The sequence below is a fragment of the Canis aureus genome, chromosome 3, assembly GCF_053574225.1.
Source record: "Canis aureus isolate CA01 chromosome 3, VMU_Caureus_v.1.0, whole genome shotgun sequence".
Classification (NCBI taxonomy): Eukaryota; Metazoa; Chordata; class Mammalia; order Carnivora; family Canidae; genus Canis; species Canis aureus.
In genome coordinates, this window is record NC_135613.1 from 81,805,261 (window position 1) to 81,824,584 (window position 19,324).

General features: G+C 40.1%; 1 long non-coding RNA gene across 12 annotated transcripts in view; it reads left to right on the forward strand.

Moving 5' to 3' along the window:
- The first annotated feature begins 9,812 nt into the window (after positions 1-9,812).
- The window catches only part of LOC144311511 (uncharacterized), a 94,398-nt gene continuing 84,886 nt past the window's right edge, over positions 9,813-19,324 (forward strand). For 3 of the 12 annotated variants that reach the window (XR_013377108.1, XR_013377110.1, XR_013377119.1), the window contains exon 1: positions 9,839-10,134. This is a non-coding gene — a long non-coding RNA (uncharacterized LOC144311511). Of the gene's footprint in view, positions 10,173-19,324 lie in introns of all 12 variants that reach the window. The other 9 variants (XR_013377112.1, XR_013377116.1, XR_013377114.1 and 6 more) reach the window with 8 other exon arrangements.

The window sequence follows — 19,324 nt, forward strand, 5'->3', positions numbered from 1 at the left end:
GACCTCAAGACGTTCACAGGCATTATGACTATGGACACCTACTTCCTTTGCCTTTTACTTCATGGTAAGTCATCTTTGGACTCACCAACATGAAACTCCAGTTCAAACTTTCTACAAAGAGAGATGAAGTTCTTGGTACTGAGACAATGAAATTTCTAAGTATGATATCCCCAAAATTAAGTAACTCATCTGCTCATTAGGGTCTTATGAATTTTCTGACCCTACATTCTTTCATCATCTTGGGAGAACCTAGAACTATGAAGAAGGTGGGAGTGGGCAAAGGTACATACAGTTGTTCTTGGCCGTTGTAATCTTTGTTGAAAATAGCATTTTATGGGTTTTTTTTAAATATGAAAATATGACTTAATCATTGTTGAAAACTGATAAAGGGTGAAAAGTTACCCAAAACAACTATAACCTGGCAATCCAGAAATAGCTGCTATCAATATTTTAGAGTAATGCCATTTTAGCATATTAATATTTTGGATATTAATAGTAATATTTGGAGTATATGCATATGTGACACAAATAATTGATGTACAGTTTTCATATGTACAGTTTTGTATCTTGTTTTTAAAACTTAACAAAGTAACAGGAGCATTTTGTGAGACTATTCAAACTCATTAAAACAGGTAATTTTTAATGGCTGCATAGAAGCTATTTAATGATAGCGCAATAACGTGTTTTATTTAGTCTTGGTAATTTTTAGAAGTAGAAAAAAATGGCTATTGTTGAAATAAACATTAAGGGAGTTTCCAGAGTATGTGAGAAGAATGGGAATTCAATTTGATTGTATTCCACAATTCACTGTCTACCATGGGCAAGGTTGTCTGTTAATTCTGGGGCCACAAGGATAAATAAACACACATCTTGTCCTCAGAAGAGATTCCCATGTAATAATAAGAACCACCCCATTTTGTAGAGCAGTTTGTAGTTATACTAATTTCTTCTACATACCATTCATTTGATCTTCACAAAGGCTAAGAGGTAGGTTAAGTTCATGAGGCCCATTTTACAGGTGAAGCTCACGAGTTTAATCACCTGTATATAGTTAACCAAGCAACTCAATGGCAGAGCCTGTCTTCTCTCCTGGTCCAAATTTTATTCTATACAACTTGCTGCTTCAGAGCCCTGTGATCTTTGCACTCCCCAGCAGGGTCCCCAGTTCTGCTTTTTACCTGTCTTTCATCATCTGCTGCTAATGGGTTGCTGTGAGGTGGAATAGCTAGTCTTCTGCATCCTTTGGTTTTCCTTCACCCCCATCCTCACTGTGTCCTCAGGATGTTGCTCTTGTGAGAATAACACAGGGACCCTATAACAATAGCTTCTGAATGGCTGAAAAAAGAGGCTGAGACTGTAAAGGGAAATCTTCCAGGGAAGGAGGGAAGGAGAAAAGTAGGATGGGACAATGGAAGGGAAGAAATGAGAATGTGGGAGATTCGGAGGCCAAATGTGGAAAATAAAAACATTAGGGGAGAGTGAGAAGGGAGGGCCTTGATTTGGGGGGAAGGTGGCTGAATTAGAGAGATAATGAGAAAGGAAAGGAGGACTCCTTGAAGCCACCTCAGCATTCTGAGCCTTAGGTTATTTTGTTGTTATATTTTAATGGGCTTTGGCTCTTTTTCTTTTTCTCTCTCACTGCATTAGTGGAACCATTCAGATAGGAAAGAAAAAAAATAGGAAAATGGTAATAGTCAATTTAGAGGAAAAAAAGAAACCACACACACAGGGAAAAATCACCAGACGCTAGCACAAAGATGCACTCACCTTTTCCTGCGGGTCTCTCTGCCAGCTGGTACAGAGCTGACACAGCTCTCTTCAAGAAATGCTAGAGAGGGGCCCAATGGGAGGACTTGGGGAAGGAGCAGAAATGGGGATGTCAGAACTCAGAGGGAGCAGGAAGGTAGCATGAGGGACTTGAAAGGTTCAGTTGCAGATTGTCATGAATGTCTGACTGCCTTCTGTTCAAGAGGCAGGGCTGCAGAGTTGAGAGTTGGCAGAAGAAAAGTCAGGGAGACAGAATGCTCATGGACGGATGTGCCCAGGATAGATTTCCTGTCCGAATTCTTGGGGGTTGTCACTGACTTTCTCTACCTCACTGGCTTTGTTATTAGTGTCATCACCTTTTTGTCTCCACTAGAAATTTTCATTGCCAGCTGAGCAATCTTATTTATCCCCATGCCTAAGAGGGCTTATGATGTGTTTGATGTTAAGTCTGGCTCTTTAGAATACTTGAACAGAAAGTAGAACAGAATTCTTAGTTTTATCTTTAACTCTTTTTTTTTTAAAGATTTTATTCATTTATTCATGAGAAACACAGAAAGAGAGAAGCAGAGACACAGGCAGAGGGAGAAACAGGCTCCACACAGGGAAGCCTGATGTGGGACTCGATCCCAGGACTCCAGGATCATGACCTGAGCCAAAGGCAGATGCTCAACTGCTGAGCCACCCAGGCGTCCCGTATCTTTAAATCTTATTATATTTTGTAGACATATGATACTATTGATTCTATTATCAGTGTATATGCATACATATATGATGATGATAATGATGATGATGATAATGTATATTTGGAGGCTTTTAGAACATTCTAGGAACTATCCTAAGCAAGCTACAAACATCATTGTATTCACTTTTCATAATTATCCTGTTGAGGTAGGTAGCATTCTGGTCATGATTTCATAAGTGCATAAATGCAATACTAAAAATGATAACTTGACTTAGCCATTAAGCAAGATTTGAAGCCATTAGAAGGTGGGCAGAATAGTCACATGATTTAATTTATTTTAAAAGTGACATCTATTAATATATTTTAATGTGTTTTGCTGCTATATGGACTGTAGGGAATGGGAACAGAAACTAAAGGCTGCTTAGGAAGTGAGAAATAGTAGTGGCTTGAACCAAGGTTGGAACAGATGGTTGATGAGAAGTCATGTTCTCAATGGTTTGATGGTAAAACACAACAAAATAAAACAAAAGTTCTGATGAGTTGGCTGTGGGATATGAGAGAAGGAAAGAAATCATGGATGAAAACATGGTTTTGGCCTGAACAAACAAAAAAGGAGTTGCCTTTAACTGACATGGGAACAGTTGAGGGAGGAGTGGCTTGAAAGGCAAACATAAGGATATCAGTTTGGGACATGCTAAGTTTGAGATGTCTATTAGACAGCCAATATTTGGAGTTAAAAGTAGATGTCATGTTTGGGTATATAAACTTGGTTGTCATCTACATGAACATGACATTTAAAGTCCTTGTGCAGATAGGATCACCCAAGGAATGAATGTAGACAGAGAATGCAGAGGACTAAGGCTCCAGCCAATGGACACTCAAATGTTTAAAAATCAGGGAACTGAGGAGGAACCAGAGAAGGGGAACAGGAAGGATCTACCAGTGAGGTAAAAAGAAAATCCAAAATGTTTGTTTGAATCCTGGAAGTCAAGTGAAGAGAATATATCAAGGAGGAAGTGATCAATCCTATCAAATGCTGCTAATAGATCAAATGAAATAAGGACTGAAAATTTGAAGTTGATGTAACTTTATTTTGCTCACTGTTGACCTTGATAAGAGCAGTTTTATTGAAAATAGGCAGAGGGTGTGAAAGCCAGACTGGAAAATATTCAATAAGGCATAGAAAAAAATAAATCAAAGACAGTGAATACAGACAATACTTGCAGGCAGTTTTGTTTAATGGAGTAGTAAAAAAAGGGGGGATAGACCAGTAAGTTGAAGAAGATGTAGGTGTAATTTAAAAAGTCTTTTTTTTAATATAAAATAATATAGTATGCTTGGATGTTCATGGGAATAGTTCAGTAGTTGAGAGGAAACAGGGGTGTTGAATGAGAGAGAAGAAAATTTGTGTAGGGATATTCGTGAGTGCGGGGAGGTGAGGAGATCTGGTACCCAGGGTTAGGAGCTGGTTTGAGCTAGTAGTAAACTCTGTTCCTCAATGATTAACATAAGGGAAATCAAAATAAGGGCTCAGATGTGAGTAGATACAGCTTTATGGAAGGTCTTCACTAGCTCTCAGAGAAAGAAGGAAAGTCATTAGCTAAGAGTAAGGAAGGAAGGAGTTGTTGGAAGTTTGAGAAGACAGTAGAAGATATGAAGAGTTAACTTATTTCTGTTGATTATTTTTTCATTTTCTATATTTGACACTGATTAATTTATGGTATGACATATACCTTAGAAAAAAAGCATGAAAATCCTTCTCTTTTGAGTCAGATGCATTTGGATTTTTTTCCCAGTGGTAAACATATGTAGTTGACATATTGTGTTTCCTTTCGCTGCATGCCACTAGCTTCTTATAGGACCCAAGTGTGAAGCCTGTGGATTTGACTGCATCACAAGGAGACCCCATTAAGCTTCTGCTACAAAATGCTCTTATGGCAAAGGGTCTTCAGGGTCCAGGTATAGCATTCTCTTGAGCCTTGAGCTCTTTTTTGGTTTTGGATTGAATCAGGCATTTCATGTTTGGGATTCCTGTGGATTTTACAATGGTGAGTGTGAAGCACAGCTTAAACAAAGATGTAAAAGGCTGTAGGGAAAAGCAAAAACTGAGAACCCAAATGCTTTGCAAGGAGACACTGCTGGGAGCAGCTGTTACTGCATTTTTAAGTGCCACTTATTTTAATTGAGGGGCAATAGGATAATAATACTGTTCAATAATGGTACATCATTGTGTGGGACCCTTGGAGACCTCCCTGTGCATGATGTAATATGTCCCCACATCTCCAAGGGAAAGAGTCAGGTATAGCTGCCTTATTTTTGCAAAACAAATGAAAATGGGTCATGGACTAAGAATGCCTCTCCCAAGAATATTATGAGAAAACTATTCCTCTGGACCCCAGAAGTAACAGTTCTACTACTGACCACGTAGAGACAATTACTATTGGGTGACACTCCAGGTAAGATAGGCCTGAAGAGGTTAGGAGACCAGTCAGCAATGCAAGTCAATTTATTTCCAGGTAAATAGGTTAAAAGGGCAGGGAACTGTCTGATTATCAGGGCAAGCAAAAGTTCTGAAACCTTCATAGAACAAGGAGCTTAAACCAAGAATTCGATATGGAAACATTGACTGTGGGATTTTAGGGATTTTAGGAATGCAAGAGACTTTTGAGATGATCTAGGTTAGGTCAAGTTCACTCCCTTTCCTGCTCTATGAAGTCTGTTTCTGAAGCAAAAATTTCCCCCAACTATGGTCTCTTTGGATACATTCTGTCAAGGTAAGAGCCAATTGGGATTGAGATAAGACAAATTGATGTAGGCAATTGGATGGATGTGCTCAGGGAGGGAGTGAAGGCAGGCAATTAGGTTCGTAGATCCTAAAAGTGTTCTTGGTCCAGCAGTGCAAAACAGAGCTCATCCCTGACAAGGTGAATTCAGGACTCTATCATCAGCAAAATGATTTCCTGTCTGAATTACTCTATATCAGTGCTTCTCAAATGATAATCTGCATATGAATCACCTGGGAATCTTGTTAAAATGCAGATTCTGATTTGATGGGTCTACAGTGGATCCCCAGATTCTGAATTTTTTAAAAACTTTCTTTTCTTTCTTTTTTTTTCCTTCTTCTTTTTTTAATTGAGGTATAATTGACACATAATTCTACATTTCTTACAAGCAAACAAGTGACACTGGGCTGTCTGGTTTGAAGAAAGGCCTTTGAGTGGGAAAGGGAGAGCCAATTTCCTGGTCTCCATTTTCATGTTAACTGCATTTACTCCCTTACTGATTGTTTGGTTGTGTATTCTCTTCCCCCGAGGAGGAGAATTCATTTGCATGAGGTATTTTTAGCTAAGAGGGCCCTCTTGATGCAGCCTAAGTAGCAATGTTTCTCTTTTCAGAAGGATGGGGCTGGCAAAGGCTGGGAGCAAGCATCTTTGTGCGGCTGGAGCCATTAACTAGCTGCCACCTACTGGTTGCATTACCTTGCATGACCTTGAGTGGGTCACCATCTTTCCAGGCCTCAGTTCCTCATTGTGAGAATGAGATGGATAGTCCCTGGCCCATTTGCTTTTACAGAGTGGAAGTGATCATGTTAGATCATGGATGTGAAACTACTTCACAAAAGTAAAAAATGTGTTTTATAAAGAGAGTAAGTAGGCTTTACCATCCTGTCATTTCTGCCCAGGACCCAAATTTAAGCCCCTTCCAGAGGGAAAGCACTTGATAAGCCTGTAATGTGTGATACAGCTGTTCAACATATTGGTTATCACTGTGTTCTGGATGCTTCATATTTCCTTAATTTGACTCATTCCTGCTCTCACAGATGAGATGCCGAAGCTTCCAATCCTCATCTCCGCCATTTCCAGGCTTTTCTGTGGTGACCAGGTTCCAGTCCATTTGGACCCAGATCCCATAAGCAGGTAGGGATGATGGTGATTGTGATGAATTGTAATTATTCCACAAGCTACTGATGTTGAGTCCTAAGAGCAGCTAGATACTTTATGTAAAATACATGCTTGTCTCTATCCCTAAATATTAAGCATTATTTCTATTTTGCAGAGGAGGCAACAGGGGCTTCAGAGACTTTAACTCATTAGCCCATGCCACACAGCAGATCTACTCTCCTGTACAATTTCAAGTCTTAGTCTGATTCCAAAGCCTGCCTCGATTTCATCATAAGAAACAATCTTGTCCAAGGATTTTCACAGTAGAATCGTGTGATGAGTCTAAATCCAAAACCCTGATCCTGACAGCCCTCTGGGAAGGCAGTCAGAGAGTTTTTGGGAAAAGGTGAGCAAATTGTGTGATGACAAATGCCATCTTTGGTCATTGACGTCCATGTGACAACGCCTGGATCTGGGAATCAGAGAACAGTGTTCTGGCTTTTTCCCAAGGGAGAGGTTGTCAGCGGTGGAGGAGCACATCATCTCTCCTAAGACACAGCTAAGACTGAGTCCAGCTGTCACTTAACAAAGTAAATGGGAGCCACTAGCAGGTAAGGAGAGGTGACCTCCACTCCTGCCCTGAAAAGACAGAGACTGAAGAAGAACCCAAGAGAAGGAGTTTAGGGAAATGCCTACAAGTCGGAGTCCCCATGGATGGCCAGGGCTGTCAGTGTTAAACTCGGGGCATTTATCTTCCCAACAGTGGTTTTCATCCTTGTCATGATATCTGTATCTGTGAGTCACATTGCATTTGTCTTACTCTCCCCGACTTACTTTGTGGGATGCGTTGTCTTCAGAATAATTCTCAGAAGTGTTATTTCTATGATTTATTGCCCTTTGGTGTTTATCTTACTCTCCCAGTTTTACCTTTTCTTCTCTCATTGTTTAACATTTTAGAGTGTTACTTTCTATATGGCCCAAATTTGTCTCCTTTTCATATTTATTTCAACATTTGTCTTGTTCTCCCGACATGTTTCCCTCTTAGAATTTATCTTTCTTATTTTAAAAATATGTCTCAGAATATGATCTCTCTCTTTTCCCTACTTGGTCTTTATTTGTTTAATATTTTACATCTTTTCTGTGGTTTGTCCTTTGCCTGAAGCTTGGGTTCTCTGCAGGGGCTATTTTCTCAGAGAGGAAAGACCTGGACCATGTCCAAAAGACATGGATTTGGTGCGAGCTGTCTTGTATTTCCATGTGCCTCAACTTCTCAATCCATACAAATGGTGGTTATTAAAAGCCCAAGAGAGAAACTGATCTTTGCTTTGTCTCAGAATAGCTTTGAGAATTGGCACAAATGAATATGTAGTTTGAAGACGGTGAAAGGGACATTCTTGCTAAGGATATGGTCCGGTTTTCATTTTCCTTATCAGCATTCGAGGGAGGGCCAGTCTTCTTCAGTCATGTTTCTATAATTTTCTTTTTGATAGATCTAGATGACTATAGAGTCCTCAACAGTGACTACAGCTATAACATCAGCATTTTTGTAGCTTTTAATGAATATGCAAATTTACATACCAGAATCCCTGTTTTATCAAACAGGAGGATAATGCCAATTATGGACATTAACATTTGAATAGCTACATTTATAGCTTGGGAGGCACCTTCCTGGGCCTTCTCTCCATGATGCTCCCCCAAATCACTTGAGTTAGGATTACTCTCCCTTTCACTAGGGAGAAACTGAGACTGGAGGAGATAAAGTGACAGCCAGTAAGTGGCTGAGACAGCAGCTAAACCAATTTCTTCAAATTTCCAGTTTTGTGCTCTTTCCGCAGAATCATCTTGGATTCACATTTATTTTGATCTGTGGTATTGGATATCATTTTTAAAATTACTTTTCATTCTTTGGACATTCTTTCATAAACTTCCTTATCTGATTTCACTTAGCAGAGTCTCCTTTCTTCTACATGTCCCCAGTCAGACCCTTTCCTTCTACCCTAGCCACTTCCTTTGATGGATGTGACTAGCAAAGATGCTGGAACAGATGGATTGTGGCTGTTCCTGCCTTCTGCTATCATTTATTCTGATCTCTTTTTATACTCTGCACTGGAGAAAGTACTCCAGCCTTTCCTGATCATCTAGGGTTTTCTCTGATGGCTGACTGTCGAAAAGTTTCCAAGAGGGAGAAGATTAATAAAACATCTCATGCTAAAAGCAGACTCGTTCCCTCTCACAGTGGCTAGATTATAAAAGTTCAGCCTGAGTCTATGGTCATGGTGACTGCCCAGACCCGGCCTCTCTTTTCCTCTATGCCTTTAAAATTCCTCTGAGCTGGGACCTGAGCTTCCACAGGGTTTGGTACTCGACTCGAGACCCCGCTGATGTTTAATAAATATCAAACTGCTGCCCCGATATCCCTGAGCAGTTGAAAAGGTCTGCTTGCTGTGATCAGACCGTTCAATCCTGGGTATGTTTTTAACACTTGACCTTACTCCAGGGACAGCTGTGAGGGGAGTTCTGTCATTGTGCCAACAGGGACAGTGATGTTCAAACTCTTAGCACATCTGCCTAAATCTCTTGTCTTTTCGCAGTGAAGCCTGACTGTAAATGTCTCAGGGCTGCTTTTGTTTTCCTAGTCTTGCCAGGCCAAGCTCGCAGGTTCACTGGAGCTCCGACGTTGAGTACCACCTGCATGGATCATGGCAACAGGCCCGCTCCATCTCCAGCCTCCCTAATGCGCCTTGGAAGTAATTTGCAGAGGAGCCTTTACATGTCTTTCCTTCTCCTTCCCTCTCCTGCACTCTTTCTCAGGGCCCCTTTCTTCCCCTGCCACTGCTTAGCTTTTCTAAGAGAGGGAAGGTAGTCCAAATAAGTGTGTTTCAAACAAAAACATATCCACATTTAATATACTTTTGTTTATACCTTGGAAGACTTTCTTCTCTAAATTCATCTTTCAAAGATATTGTTTTGCTCTCTTGCTCCCGGAGTTGGTGCCATAGATCCCTCCTAATATCATCTGTCATCTTGGTTGACTCACTATCCATCTCCAAATCTAATTCAGAATTGTCCCTTAGGTTCCAGAAACTACCCCCAGAAGTACTCTGTGTCACATTTGTCTTGAGGCAGAAATGCCTTGAAGCTCCAACTCCCTTCTTTCTTCACTCCTTCCTTTCCTTTTCGCTTTATTTTTTTTAATTCCATTTATACCCTTAGCATTTCCCAAGTCTTATGAATCCAAACTGATGCTGGATGTAACAGTGTTTTGTAAGTCGTTGAGTGTGTATATACAGAACTATAAAGTCTGTGGATTATTATGTTCGGGATAGTTTGATCTAACTGCACTTACTCCTTTTAACTTCCAGGCTGCTTGGGCAAATATTAAGAAAAACCTAGAGGATAACCACATTTCTGAAATAAACTAGAGAGAGTAGTAGTCATCAAGGTAGGTCATGAGTCATAGTTGCATCATCATGAAGACTTGGCAGACCTGTTTTCTAAGAATGTTGAGTTGATGACATCAATGGCTCCAACTAGTGGCTTCCCTGGATCCACATCTATTACGATTGACTTTGCCTCTCTTACAACCAAGTTGCACAGTCTATAGTCTCAACCCCTGAATTCATACTGGTTTTGTGACTTGTGTTGACAAATAGAATGCAGTTGAGGTGCTCATTCTAAGTCTAGGCCTTAGAAGGTCCTCCATTCTCTCTTTCACTTCTTTACCTTCGCTGTGCAGGACATGCCTACACAACCCTGTGAACAAGCCCGGGCTCGTCTGCCAGAACAGGAAAGAAAAGCCTGCAGGTATTGGACACCCACACATGTGAGAGAACCCAGTGGAGGTGCGGACCCAAAGAATTGCCCACCTATCCAGTTACGTGTATTAGTTAGGACTCTATGGAAAGATAGAGTATCCACCTATTTGTCTATCTATCTATCTATCATCTATCTATCTATCTATCTATCTATCTATCTATCTATCTATCATCTATCTATCATCTATTATCTATCTATCTATCTGTCTATCTATCTATCTATCCATCATCTATCTATCCATCTGTGGAGAGAGAGAGATTTTAAGGAATTGGCTCATGAGATTGTGGCAGCTGGCAAGTCTGAAATCTGTGTGGCAGGCCTGCTGGCTGGAAATGCAAATAAGAGATGATAATGTGGTCTTGAGTCTAAAAATCTATGAGGTGGGGCAGAAGATGAGAAAACTCAAGCAGAGTTAGTATGTTGCAGTCTTGAGACAGAATTTCCTCTTCCTCAGGGGACCTCAGTCTTTGCTCTTAAGGTCTTCAACTGCTCAGATGAGGCCCACCCATATTATGGAGTGTAATCTACTTTATTTAAAGCCTAGAGACTATAAATATCTGGACTGGGGTTTGATCAACAATTGGCCACCACAGCCTAGCCAAGTTGGCAAATAAAATTAACTATCATATCATTGATTGAAGTTTATTTTTAAGTTCCTGAATTTGTTATTAAGACATTGACCAATATAGCTGATATACTATACCAAAATTCTTCCTTGCTTTTTAAAAAAAAGATATTTATTTATTTATTTATTTATTTATTTATTTATTTATTTACTTATTTGAGAGAAAGTGCATGCTCACGGGTGACCAGGGGGAGGACGGAAGAGGGAGCAACAGAGGGAGAGGGGAAGAGAGGATATCAAGCAACCTCGGTGGGGAATGCAGAGGCCAACTCAAGGCTTGCTCTCACGATCCTGAGATCATGACCTGAGCCAAAACTGAGTCAGATGCTTAACTGACTCTGCGCTCCTCTTCCTTACTTTTTATGGGCTGATTCGATTCTCATTAAAAGGCTGATTCCCACTGACATGGTGCAGCAGAGTCTAGTGGTGAGCCAAGCTCCTATCTGTTTTATCTACTAAAGTTCAGACGTTCTAAAACAAAGCCAGTGATTGCTTGTTTTACTTCCTAGCAGAAGGTCAAGCATCAGAAGGTTGCCACTGTGCATTTCCAGCCCAATATGCAATGCAGGAATTGCCCACCTGGGATTGGTTCTATCTTCTTTTTCATCTCCTTTCACTCAGCAATGTCTTTTTGATCTGTAGAGCCTTAGGTGTCCATTTTATCCTTCTGGTACAGTTTAGCTTCTAAGAAAGCCTGAGCTATCAGTCATTTACTCCTTACCATAAACAACTCTTGCTTATGGGCCAAGGAATATTTGCATTTTAAAATCATATCACTCTTTTCTCCTTTATTCCCTTTCACTATTTTTTATATTCCCCAAATGAATGAGACCATATAATGTTTGTTCTTCTCTGATTGACTCCCTTCACTCAGCATAACACCCTCCAGTTCCATCCACGTTGAAGCAAATGGTGGGTATTTGTCATTTCTAATGGCTGAGTAATATGAGTGGGAAATATCAGTGAGGGAGACAGCACATGAGAGACTCCTAACTCTGGGAAACGAACGAGGGGTAGTGGAAGGGGAGGTAGGTGGGGGGTTGGGGTGAGTAGATGATGGGCACTGAGGGGGACACTTGACGGGATGAGCACTGGGTGTTATGCTATATGTTGGCAAATCAAACTCGAATAAAAAAAATAAAATAAAATTGTATCCCTAGTTATGGAGGGAAAGGCTTAGTTCCTTACAAAAATAATTCTTAGGCAATATGACTAGTTGAAAGTGATCTTTTAATGAAGATATGGGGAAAAGATCTTCCTTGGACCCCAGAAGTCCCCCTATGTATGTATAAGGCAAAAAAAGACAGCTGTCTGTAGCAATATAGGGCTGCAATGCAGTGTCTACATGAGTTGTTTATGACTTGAACACCATCTCCTCTTTTGGGTCACTAAATTGAGTTTTTCTGGGAATACTCAAAAGTTAACTTCCTTATGAATTTTTATCTGGTTTTCCTCAGAAGATTAAATCATTTCTTCTGAATTACTGAGTGATGCCTTTGAAATTCCACTTAGTATTAATTATTCTGTCTTGGGTGGTAGTTGCTTGCATCATGTCTAATCTTCCAGTGTGTGGTGGGCAACTTGAATAAAGAATCCTTTCTCTCCCTCTCCTCCTTTTTTCTTCCATGCTATATATTTGCCAAAAATTCTCTACCATATTCCGGTGCTAGGTTTGGCCTTAGGAATAATGATATAATAGGGTCTTGAGTATAAGGAGCTCAATTGTCATTGGGAAAACGATGTTGTACAGGAAATTATAATGTAATGTGATGGGGGCTCTGGTAGATATTGATTTCAGCCTTTTCTTTGATTATAGCAAAGTACTTCTCTCTGTATTGGGGCTCACCAGAGGAAAGAATTCACATTATCAAACTTTTTTTTTTCTTTCATTCCAACCAACAACTGTTGTGGATTTAATTTTTTTTTTCTCTTTAAGCATACAGTAGAGACCATTTTTTTTTTTTCTGAGCTTTTTGCTTCTCCTCTTCTGAGAAGCTTATTTGAAATTCCATCCACGGACAACTATACTCTTGAGTCTTACTGGCCATAGGACTGATCATGTGACCACCAGGCCAATCAGAATCTCTCTGGGACCATCTATTGAAATGAATCCAGAGAAAGAGCCTTACACACCTGTGAGTAAAGGTGAAAAGACATGAGTCCTAGAACTGACAATGGCCATGGGTCCAGCCTCATGGAGAAGTCTAACATGAAAAATTGAAGGTGATATTCACAGTGAAATAAGGTGAGAGCAAGAGCCCAGTCAGCATCTAGGCTTTATATGAGTTTACTTAGATCAGCTGCCAAACATACTCATCTATATGGTCTTATAATGGGCCAATGACTTTCTCATTCTGCCTAAGCTTGTTTGCACTGAGTTCATTGGAAAATAAAAACTGACTCATAAAGTTCTGAACCATCAGTTTTTCTCCCAATCTGTGAATGCCTAACTTTCCAATTGCTTACTTCACACCATGAGTGTCAAAGGACATGCACTCATTTTTTTTTATTTGATAGAGATGAATATATCTTCTTTTCTCACAGACTTTAATTGTGTCAGGGCCTAGATTAAATGGAATATTACATTATCTCTGACAGAACATCATTTAGCTCTTAAACTGGTTGTGGAACAATGGGATGTGAGCAGGAGAATTCTTGGATTTGATTTGTGGATCTTGAAAGAATTAGGCTTCTCAATTTAGAAGATGGGTTCCTCCTGAGAGCAGAGAAATGGATACATCAATATGTTTGATTGTCCAGCCACAGAGACAGGAGAGCACAGAACATCCTCAGTTGACACTGAGGAGAACAGAAAGGGGAATGTGGAACTTAAGAAAGCCAAAACTAACAAACGTATATTTAAACAATGAGCAGAACTATAAGTAATCTCTGGTCTAACTGCTAGTTCTTCTTCAGAACCATGGGGTAATTTTCAGTCACTTAGGTATCCTTATTTATACATTAGATACAATACATTCTGAATTTATGATCACATAAATATAGTATTATTTTCATTTTCAAACCTACAGCATTATTGAGTCCTTACTGTTTGCTTAGTTCTATTATTTCAGGTATGGTTATGCATAAAGAAATATAAGACATGGTTTTTGCCTCCGTATTTCTTTCCATTAGCATTGAGAAGACCAGAGTGCTATAAAGGCTGAAGAAAATTTCAAATCAGGTTAAAGTAAGTGGCAAAGACAGCTCAGCTGCAAAGTCATGTTGAAAAGAGTGGTCCAGGGAAGCCCATGGAAGTAGAACTCAAAGAGCAGAGTGTTGCTGGACAGAATGTAGTATAATGCTTGTGAATACGTGATATCCTTGGGGGCTAAGTATACATCATATACTAACACTACTTTGGGTGGAGGACAATGCAGTACTTGGGTCATGGATTAGTGAGCAATTATGTTAGCGAGGCTGGATTAGGTCAGATTGTTGAGTATCATGAATGCCAGACTCAGTCATTGGGGGTTTAGCACATAAGACAAATAGTTTTTATATTAGACAGTAACTCTGGCTGGCTCTGGGGAGGTAAATCCAATAGGACATGGGCCCTCACTTTGTGAAGCTTACAGCCTGGTGGTATATAGACAGGAAGATAATTAGATCAACAACATGATTACTAATACATAGCTTAAAGCATGATGCATGTGTTAATCTACACACTCACTGGGTGATTGCTGTGTGCCAGGCATGTTGTGGTGTTGTGAGCACTCTAGATCCGGGCTCTCTCTTAGTCCCACGGGCATGGTAGGCACGGAGGGATACCCACGTATGTCAGAACAGAATAACTGTGTAAATCAAAATCTTCAGTTACTTGCCTAGAACTAATAATTTTAAAAAGAATATTTGAATAATTATGACACTGAATGCACAATATTTGAGAATCTGTCTCACTGAAATAGGTTAAGAAGTTACTCCTGATATCCTGCTTTTTCATCACCCCATCTACGATATGATGGGACTCTAATGTGGGCCCTTTTACTCCTTCAGTCCATTCTGGCCGCTTCCAGATTGCCCTTCCCTAGTAAAACAGGCTGAGTGTCCCCCAGGCCCTCCTGCCCGCTTTCCTTTGATTCCCTTGGTATCATTCATTTGCTTAATACATTCTTTTCTTCAAATGTGGTATCAAGGAAATTTGTAGGGCTGTCAACAATGGAATAATGACACATTCTTTTTGTTTTCAGTTGGAAGTCTCTTCCCCCCCGTCCAGTTTTATTGAGAAATAATTGACGTACATCACTGTACAAGTTTAAGGCAAACAGCATGATGGTTTGACTTACATATACAGTGAAAGGAGTACTTTAATAGGATTAGTTAACATCCATCATCTCATATAGTTACAATAAAAAAAAAGAAAGGAAAATTTCTCTTTGTGGTAAGAACTCTTAGGATGCACTCTGTTAACGCCTTGCTATGTATCTACAGCCATGTTAGCTACAGTCATGATATGGTATCTGCTACCCCAGGACTTATTTGTCTTGTGACTGCAAATTTGTCCCTTTTTACTGCTTTCCTCCAATTCCCCTTTTCCTCCCACCTGCCTCTGGTAACCACAAGTCTGATCCCTTTTTCTATGAGTTTAGTGGCTTTTATTTGTTTATTGATTGTTTTTTTTAGACTCCACATATAAGTGAGATACAGTAGTCGTCTTTCTCTTTCTGACTTACTTGCCTTAATATCATGCCTTCAAGGTCCATCTCTGTTGTCACAAATGGTAAGATTTCCTCACTTTTTATGGCTGAATACTACTCTATTTTATATAGAGTAGTTATATATATATATATATATATAGATATATATATATATATATATATACCACAACCTTTTTATCCATTCATGTCTCAATGGATACCTAGGTTACTTCCATGTCTTGGGTGTTGCAAATACTGGTGCCATGTTCACGGGGGTGAAAATATCTTTTTGAGTTAGTGTTCTCATTTCCTTTGGATATATTCCCAGAAATGGAATTGGTGGATCATATGGTAATTCTATTTTTAATTTTTTTAGGACACTCCACACTGTTTTCCATCATGGCTGCATCAATTTACATGTCCAGCAACAGGACAGAAGAGTTCCCTTTTCCATACATCCATGCCCCCATTTGTTATCCCTTGTCTTCTTGACAATGACCATTCTAAGGGGAACGCAAGGTCACATTCTTAATCGATGGAGTCCAGATTTAAGGTCTCAATACTTCATTAGAATCTATAGCCTGTGTGATTTCCTTGCCATTATGGCATCACTTTCTCTGTGTCCAGAAACAAAGTCTTCTGTATGAAGAAGCTTTGCGGTGTAGGAGGATGAGCCTGGGCTTGGAGTTAGACATCTTGATTTCAGTCCTAGTTCTTCTGTAGCTCAGGAACCTGTGCTTTCTTGGCTGGCACTCTGGGAGCCGAGAATGGGCAAAGTTGCCAGGTACATGGCCTCAGGGCTGTTATAGTGAGAACCAGAAGGGATTGAAGGCACATCATAAGCTAAAATGGCCTTTGAATCAAAGGAGGGGACTGAAATGATACATCTCTTGGGGGCCAGCAGATGCACCTGGGTCCCAAGTGAAGATGAGAGCAAACATGCAGGGCTGGGAGGTTCAGAGGCTGAGTAGGAAGAGGCGCCAGAGAGGTAACTTGATTGCTCTATAAACAGAGACAGCTTTTTAAAGGGCTGCTGTGGCCTCACTCAAGTTGGAAGATGGAACCTTTCTGAAGACTGTGTGATCTTGGGTGGGCCACTGTGGTTTCTCTGTGCTTCTGTATCAGCCAAATGGAGGTTAGGCTGCCTCCCCCACAGACACAGATGAAGTTATCTAGCACACAGTAGGTATTAAAATAAATAAACTTCGTCAAACAATTCTACATGACTCTTCTTTGCTCATTTGAGAAGCTTCTGGCACACACAGCAGGCTGGTGAGAGTTTCAGTGAAAATCCCTAGAGAGGCTCAGAACTTCATAAGGGCTGAATCTGCTCACTGCCATTGCTGATACGTTTCAACTAGCTGGGCACAGGTTCCTGCTCCAAGTGTCTTCTGTGCTTTCAAGACTTTCCTTTTATATTTCTTTCTTAAACTTTTCACCCTCATTAAATTAAGCTCCAGTTTTTGGCGAAACCCTGTTCCCAGGGGAATTCTTAAAAAGTCCCACGTTGAGTTGAAATAAAATATTTCTTCTGTAAGTGCTATGGTAGCAGATCTTGTCTGTATTGAAAGACCTGGAGTCCACACCGCCTTACATGCCCTAGGATGCTTCGGTTTGATATTCGAAATTATCCTTTTACTGAAAACACCGGGGAGGCCGGATTGTAACTAGTAGGTCCTTTTAAATTTGCTTTACTTCTTGGATAGGAGCAGCTCATTATAAATCCATCCTTTATGGTATATTTGAAGGCAAGAGGGGGAGATCATGCCTCCCAAACCAAAGCTTCGGCTTTCCTTTCTGTTATTTGAGTTTTCTGATGTTCTGTCCTGAATCCTGCCTGCTGGAGCTGAGAGAAAGGGCTGTCTCTTAAAGGCGCAGATTCATTAGGATAACAATGTTACAGGCTTTCAAACAAGAGCGTCCTAATATCTGCCTCTTTGAGTTTCTTTTTTTCCCCCAGTAACCATGATTAAACCGTTGTATTGGCTAAGCTTATCTTTTGCTATTTATTGTATTTTTGGAACTCCCACACATCTTGTGGCAAGTGGACATTGCCAATGAATTGTTACTATAACAATGTGTTACTGGGTCATAAAGCCAGTGGCAATTTATACAACTGCTAAGGGTTGCAAGGAAACTAAAAACTAGTTATCTTCAGTGTGCGCTGGAGCAATGTTGGGTTAGAGGCTGAATGTCTACACGCTGGAACTTCTCTTCCTACCAACTCCTTTGTTCCCTGCTGGTGAGATGCCCCATGTCTGCTCAAATCTAAGTTACCTCTGGTTTCTTCCGAGACTCCAGCAGTATATTCCTGGAACCTTAAATATATAGCACAGGGGGTGACAACACAGAGCTGCATCGATTCATTTACATATTTATTCATTCATACACTCAAAAGTTCCCTAAAACTAGCATTTACCTGATTCAAGGCTGAGGATACACAAAGATTAGGTATTTTATTGTAATAGGAAAATTAAACTGAATTCCAATGTAACATGGAAAATGGGGAGACAATAAAAAATGTCCTTAGAAAGCACTGAATGCAGCACAGTATCTTAGAAGGGAGTTGTAGACAAAGGGGGGGAAATGTTTTCATACAGAAGATGATTTCTGAACTGTATTTTGAGAGATGAATAGGAGTTTGGGATATAGCTTAGAGGTAATTTGTGATTGAGATATCTGACAGCCAGGACCAGGTGGCCAGTCTGGAATGTAAAAGGATGAAGATTCCCAAACTTGTCTGTGGATGTAAATCACATGGGGATTTTGTTAAAATGGAGATTCTAATTCTGCGGGTCCCCTATGGGGCCTGAGAGTCAGCCATTCTAATAAATTGCTGGTTGAAGACCCATTCTTTCTTCTTCTATCTCAGGCTTTCTTTCTTTCTTTCTTTCTTGAACTTAAAAAAATTGATATTAATTTCAAATTTACAGAAGTTGCAAGAATGGTGCAAAGAACACTATATACTTTTACCCAAATTAAAATTCAACAATTTTGCCCTATGTCCTTTCTCATCACATATTTATATCATCATATATTTCTGAACTATAGGGAAGGAAGCTGCTGACGTTGTGCCCCTCTACCTCTAAAATCTTCAGGTATATTTCCTAAGAATGAGAGTATTTTCTTATATTTATCAAAATCAGGAAACTTAAGGTTGATCAGTATTATTATCTAATACAGACCATATTCTTTCATTGTTTCAAGAATGTTCTTTACAGAGATGCTCCCCCTTTGGTCCAGGATACAATTCAAGATCACATGTTGCATCGGTGGTTGTGTCTCCTGAGTCTCCTATAATCTGGAACAAGTGTTCAGCTGTTTTTGTCTTTCTTGACCTTGATGATTTTGAATAGTATAGGCCACTTATTTTGTAGAATCCCTCTAAATTTGAGATTGACTGATGTTCCGTAATTAGATTCAGGTTACGTATTTTTGGCAAAAATATCACAGAGGTGATATTGTGTCCCCCACCATGTTTTGAGTAGCAAAAATCTAGTGAATGCAGGCCTGGACACTGAGGCTGACTTCTAGAAGCTCAACTAACAATTGCCTCCCTGGCAGGAGGACGTGCTACCTAGCACCTTGTTTGGCTGATGCTGGCAAGGACAGACACGCTGTATTTTGGATTCACTTTGGACCTTTGGACTCTAGTTCTTATGTGAAGCCCATTCCATTCATGTCTAGATTGGCCATACAATTTTCTGTACAGGTTTGTGTACGCTTCTCAGGTAACCCACATCTGGTTTCTTTTCATGTCACCTGCAGTCCTGGTGGTAAGTCCCCGTCTGTATCTCTTGCCTCATCTGGACAGTCTGATCCTGGCAACCTAGGATATCATTAGAATGGAAACTTCCAGAGAGACTGACTCAATGCCAGATGGGCTGGGCTACTTGAAGTTCTCCCAATGGCATTGTTC